This window comes from Habropoda laboriosa, unplaced genomic scaffold (genome assembly GCF_001263275.1).
Source record: "Habropoda laboriosa isolate 0110345459 unplaced genomic scaffold, ASM126327v1 scaffold65, whole genome shotgun sequence".
Lineage (NCBI taxonomy): Eukaryota > Metazoa > Arthropoda > Insecta > Hymenoptera > Apidae > Habropoda > Habropoda laboriosa.
Window position 1 is genome coordinate 1,384,756 of NW_017100254.1, and position 6,080 is coordinate 1,390,835.

The 6,080-nt window shown below is 38.9% G+C and overlaps 1 protein-coding gene across 3 annotated transcripts in view; it reads left to right on the forward strand.

Moving 5' to 3' along the window:
* Positions 1-6,080, forward strand: part of LOC108572331 (ras-like protein 3) — a 59,733-nt gene that overhangs the window by 32,124 nt on the left and 21,529 nt on the right. For 2 of the 3 annotated variants that reach the window (XM_017934551.1, XM_017934549.1), the window contains exon 2: positions 5,063-5,175. The exons of the other annotated variant lie outside the window; for it this stretch is intronic. The gene's annotated coding sequence lies outside the window, so the exon portion shown is untranslated. The remainder of the gene's footprint in view (positions 1-5,062; positions 5,176-6,080) is intronic. 3 annotated transcript variants of the gene reach the window in all.

Genomic DNA, 6,080 nt, shown 5'->3' on the forward strand with positions numbered 1-6,080 from the left:
GTTTGAACCTTACCTGATTATTTTTTTTTGTAAAAGAATCCATCTCTTGATTTCCCAACGTTAAAGAAATAGCGTTTCAATTAACCACAGAATAAGGATATATTTTTAAAGTTAGAATTACTAAAATTATTCATGAAAATTCAAGAGAATTCTTTGAGAAATAGAAATTAACACAAAATAGCTGCTCTTACATTCCACTCTTCGGTATCCCGATGTCAATCGCGACTTAACGAAGCCGACATTGTTACAATCGCTGAATGAACGCGTTTTTTATTTGCAACCGGTGATGGTTGCGCAACTTTAGCTTGAAGAGAGAGCGAAAGTGCATCGTGGAACGAGTTTGAGAACATTGAAAAGTCCATATTGAAAGCTGCTGCACGTCGTGATCGTGGGTGCCAAGATAAAGGCGCGTTTTCAAGCCTGTTCACTTTTCACTCGATAACGAAACAACTAGCTGAACATAGGCACCGTTTGGTTCCCTTGAAACCTGTTATATCTCCGAATAATTAATAAGTCGCGAATTCCCGGCAGGCTTGTGTTCTGTACACGAGAAAATTCGGGCCAACTAATCGAGTGTTTGCCGTTTGATACCTAAGTGGCGTCACGTTGCGCAAATGGAAATTACACCTTCTTGGTTGATTTTCAGAATTTTTTTTGCAATAGAATACATTTCGTTCAATTAATTTTCAAATTTATTTACGAATTGAAGAAAAAAATGATAAAATATATTTCTCTCTCTCTCTCTTCTTTTCATAAGTGGAAAAGCTAAAATAAAAACACTAAGGAAAGTAAAAGAGAACCGGAGGAAATGGAAAAAGGAATCAGAAAATTAGGTAAAGGGAATAGTAACAATGTAAAATTAGACGACAATGATATATTTTTATCACATTGAATGCCTTGGGAATGATTTTTTCAGATATTTCTAATAATTATTGGTTTCTTATGCTAATGTTAAAAATTGTAACGAATCGTGATAGCAATTCTTTTACGGAAAAGTTCTGTTTATAGAATGTTACGATAGTGTTTAAGTAGATTGTTCTGCGAGTAAAGTTGGAAGACTTAGAAAACCGTTCTTGCATAAGCTAAAGATTTATTGAGGCGTGTTTAGCGTAGTTGTATAGGATTGGAAGTGTTTAAGGTAATAGTACGTTTTTCGAGAATTTACTCGGCTCACCTGGCGAAAGGCTTTAGGTTGTAATAGTGTATTTTTGCAATAAAAATTCGTTATTATTTTTTCCCATAAACTCTGCATCTTCGTGGTACGATGATTCGTGTAACTGCATTCGATCGATCTAATAAATGAATGTAATACGTAAACATGTAACAGAGAGTTCTCAGATGCACAAAATAAAAACTGAAAATAAAATGTTAAAAGAGAATGTTGGACATAAAAAATTCGAAGCGAGGACTTGACGCAGAAACGTAATATAAAATCTTTAATGTAGGAAATTAAGATACGAAGTTATACAATAGAAATTTAAAATAAAAGCTTCTGAAATAAAAATTCTAGACAAACTGCGAAAAAAAAAAAAAAAATACATAAGCTGGCTAGTGTTTGAAGTTACTGAAGAAACATAATAGCACATTCGCGGAGCTCGTAAAGCCAGGAATAACGATGCCGCGGCAAATAACCGGAAATCGGGGAGGGAACGCGCCTCAACAAAGAACGATGACGCGACGCAAGCGAAACGAGTTAATCCACCGGTGTGCACGATCGAAGGATAATTCTTTCGCGGGCTTGAATCGAGATGAGTCAACGTTTAAACCAACCAACTCCACTGCTGATGCACAATCCCTCCACAATCTCTGTTTCATCCCCTCTTCTGTTTTCTCTTTTCTGTCTCTCCTCTCTCCTGTATTCTCTTTTCCGTCTCTCCTCTCTCCTGTTTTCTCTTTTCCGTCTCTCCTCTCTCCTGTTTTCTCTTTTCCGTCTCTCCTCTCTCCTGTTTTCTCTTTTCCGTCTCTCCTCTCTCCTGTATTCTCTTTTCCGTCTCTCCCCTCTCCTGTTTTCTCTTTTGTGTCTCTCCTCTCTCCTGTATTCTCTTTTCCGTCTCTCCTCTCTCCTGTTTTCTCTTTTCCGTCTCTCCTCTCTCCTGTTTTCTCTTTTGTGTCTCTCCTCTCTCCTGTTTTCTCTTTTCCGTCACTCCCCTCTCCTGTTTTCTCTTTTGTGTCTCTCTTCTCTCCTGTTTTCTCTTTTCTGTCTCTCCCCTCTCCTGTTTTCTCTTTTCTGTCTCTCCCCTCTTCTGTTTTCTCTTTTCTGTCTCTCCTCTCTCCTGTATTCTCTTTTCCGTCTCTCCCCTCTCCTGTTTTCTCTTTTGTGTCTCTCTTCTCTCCTGTTTTCTCTTTTCTGTCTCTCCCCTCTCCTGTATTCTCTTTTCCGTCTCTCCTCTCTCCTGTTTTCTCTTTTCTGTCTCTCCTCTCTCCTGTTTTCTCTTTTCCGTCTCTCCCCTCTCCTGTTTTCTCTTTTGTGTCTCTCCTCTCTCCTGTATTCTCTTTTCTGTCTCTCCTCCCTTTTCTCTCTTCTTTCCTCCTTTCTTTTTCTGTCTTCTCTCCTCTCTTTGTTCTATTCTCTCTCTTTTCTCTCTTCTTTCTCTTCTCTCTGTTTATTCACTTTTCTTTGGCTGGCCTGAAATTTTGCGTTGCATGCATACAGACAGAATGCAGAGGCAAGCAAGTTGCTCCTCCTCGATTAATCTAATTAAGGTGCCGCGCCGCCGCGAGTGAGCCACGAGTAGAAAGACCCTTTGACAAGTTAGAAACGGTGGATTCGATTGCCACGCGGCCGAAATATCAGACGGGAAATGAACGAGAACGAAACCGGGTCAGGATTTACCGCAACGACGAACGTTTGTTTGATAAACTTCGCGAATTTCACGATTCCTCTTTCTTTCTTTCGCTTTGAAGAGGAAATGAAGAGATGAAAAAACGTGCCGAGTTCAGTTGAAACGATTTGGAATCTTTCTGCAAAGCAGAATCGATCTTCCGTTATTCCAACTACGAAACAAAGTATGCAAAATAGTTTCTACACACTTGCTGATAACATTATTTTCACCTACTTGATCCTCTTATTTGGAATGAAACATTCGGTAGGAAAATTTACAGATAATTTTACAATGATATAATTAAACAAAGTACCCAAAGTTTTTATCAATAATAGAAATAAATTTCTCAACTTTGTAAATTGGCTAAGCTTTCCTGACTGTTTACGTTAACTTTAATAATTCTACTAAAAGTTGTAATTATTTAAAAAAAAAAAAAGAATTCGTCCTTTGATATATTTTCTAATTCTCTTCTTTTATCATTAAGAGAAAATTGTAGAATACTGTATGAAGAAGGAATAATGCAACATGCTGGATTGTAATGAGAGCGACGTGGAGAGCTTGGCTATACGAGCAAGATCCTTAATGCGGAATAACCGAGCGTAGAAGGAATCTGCAGCTTGTTCAGCAATGATTAAACGCTGAGAGAATCAGCTTACTCCTGACGTCGCGTCATGCTACGGAGAATATAACGTGCTCCCGAGATACACCGTAATCCTTGAGTAACGTTGAAACTCCGTGGAAGGTCTCTATATTGAAGTCACTTTCAATTCTAAGCATTGTGAGGACTTCTGGTTAGATCTTGTTTATCATTTAATTGAAGAAACTACTCTCTATGCAGTGACAATATTCTGGCGAACTATTGGAAATCTATCTTTCATTGTCGTCTCGATGAAACATTTCACAATCAGATCATTTCTAATTGTATACTTGTAATTGCACATTTTAATTTCTTACCGATCGAAAATTCTTGTAATTTTCTAAACAAAAAAGAAAACCTTAAGATTTCAAAATTAATGTATTTACCGTAGAAGATAGTGACCCAATTTCTGAATCGATTTTCTTGGAGATGATTTTTCCTTTCCATAGAGAAATTTCGTTTCATTTGTTCTCGAGGAAAATCAGATTTTATTGAGTCATGCTATTCTCGAATAGCAGGACGCTTATAATTCTCCGTGTTTTCGTGTCACAGTAATAAAGCGAGAAACGCACGGATTTCCGTGGATATAAAGCAACGAGCTACTGGACCGTGGTAAATCCGGTCGGTGCATTCGAAATGCCCCGACGAAAGCTCGGAATACAGTGGAAAAATTACTTTCGGTTCAGGGCTCGCTCCTTACGAAAAATCTTCCCTCCGGAGAGAGATACCCGGCTGTAATCTACATGGCCATCTGATTTCTCCAGCTACTTTACTTACTATTCACTTTCTTTTCTGGACGTTTGAGCGCAAAGGGAGATATAAGAATTGAAATTCGCCCAGTGTCTTCTTTCAGAGGAGCGGGGATCTTTAGAAGACAATTCTGAATGTGAAATGCGTTACGATCTTTAAGCAAATTGGAATAGGAAAGAAGAAAGAGTATTAGTACCCTGGAATTGCGATGCCTACGAGTTCAGTTCTTTGAAGTTACGAATCCTAGAATTATAATGCTCGAAATGACAATTCACGAAATCTCGATGGTTTGGAATTGCTCGCCCCCCTCCCCGGAATTTCAACACTCGGAATTACGCAATTCCCGAAAATTTCAGCGCCTTGCAATCGCAATTCCCGAAAGCAACGTTGGAATCGAAACCCCCGAAACTTCGCTGCTTTGGAATTGCGCGTTCTTGGGGATTTTATTGCCCGCAGTATCTCAGAAATTCGGTACTTGGAATTGTGCCTCTCCGGGAATTTTAGTGTTCGATAGTGCAAGATTTGTAATCGTAATTCTTGAAATTTTAGTGCTGAGAACCGCAGTCGCCCGAATTTCAATACTTGGAATTGCAACGCAGAAGATTCAAGTGCTTTGAAATTACAATGCTTTGCAATTGCGATAGAATTCGAACTCCTTCTGTTTCGAATTTCATTGAATTCGGCTATCTTTTAATCGTGATACCTTTTTAACCGGAACATCCTTCGATTTAAACACCTTTTAAGCCGAACCCCTTTACCGCGCCCTTATCACACTTTTTTCCCGAGCCTCGAGCGAAAGAAAAGAGGTTTCAGCGGCAGGTTTCTTGATACGTTTCTATTGTTCTCGTTTCAGAGAAGTGGGTGTTGCGTGAATTAACAAGAAGAGGGTGCAAGGTTGAGCGACGGTGCTCGACTCGAATATTCCTGTAGTGGTTCATCGATTGCGTCTTCCTGGCTTTCCTGACGGTGAGTTTTCCCCCTCAATTTTTCACCAGGTCGTCCCACCTCCCATTAAATTTCCAGTATGCACCCCTTTCTTACCCTTTTTCCCCCTTTCTTAGAATTTATTCCCCGCTAGTAAGAAGTCAATCATTTCCATTGGGAAAGAAGTTATGAAACATTAATTTTCCTGTAAATTGAAATTTTTTTAATATTTCTCTGGACAGTTCTAACGTAATTGATTTTCACGGAACAAATTATAATATCAATTCTCATAAATACCCACAAAACCCTCGAATAATTCACAAATTTTACTTGACAATCTCTGCTACGAAAAAATCCTAAAATTACCCTCATAAATTCACATAAAACGCCTCAAACGAGAGCCACATATTTCAACATTAATGTTCCAACACAAATAATCCAAACGTTACTCTTGATACGTACCCATGAAACATATCAGCAACCCACAAATTTAGTCATCAAAATCCTTGTCCAAGTATATCTGAAAATTAATCCTCGTAAATCCATCGAAAGCACTCTATAAACGAGTCATAAAATCTTTGTCATTAATCACCACTCAACCTCCACGATGTTAATCGTTATATCAGGCCAAACAATACCTCCACACGATTAAGAAAACAAACCAGGAAGAAAGGTACAATTTTTCTGAAAAAGAAAAACATTTCAAATGAACGAGCAACATATCCCCTTCCACTTTTTGTTCCTCCTGTATTCCGGGCACAAATTCCGGGCAACGTCAATATTTGCAGGAAAAAGAGTGGCGAGTGGCCGTGTCACAATGAACTCTTTCTCTTTCTCTCTGAGAATTGTCGTCGTCGTCATCGTGGCGCTTGGGTATTTATGTTAATTAGAGGCGAGGACGCCGGTTGAACAAGGCGAAACACGGCCTCGAGGCCCTCGAAGATGCA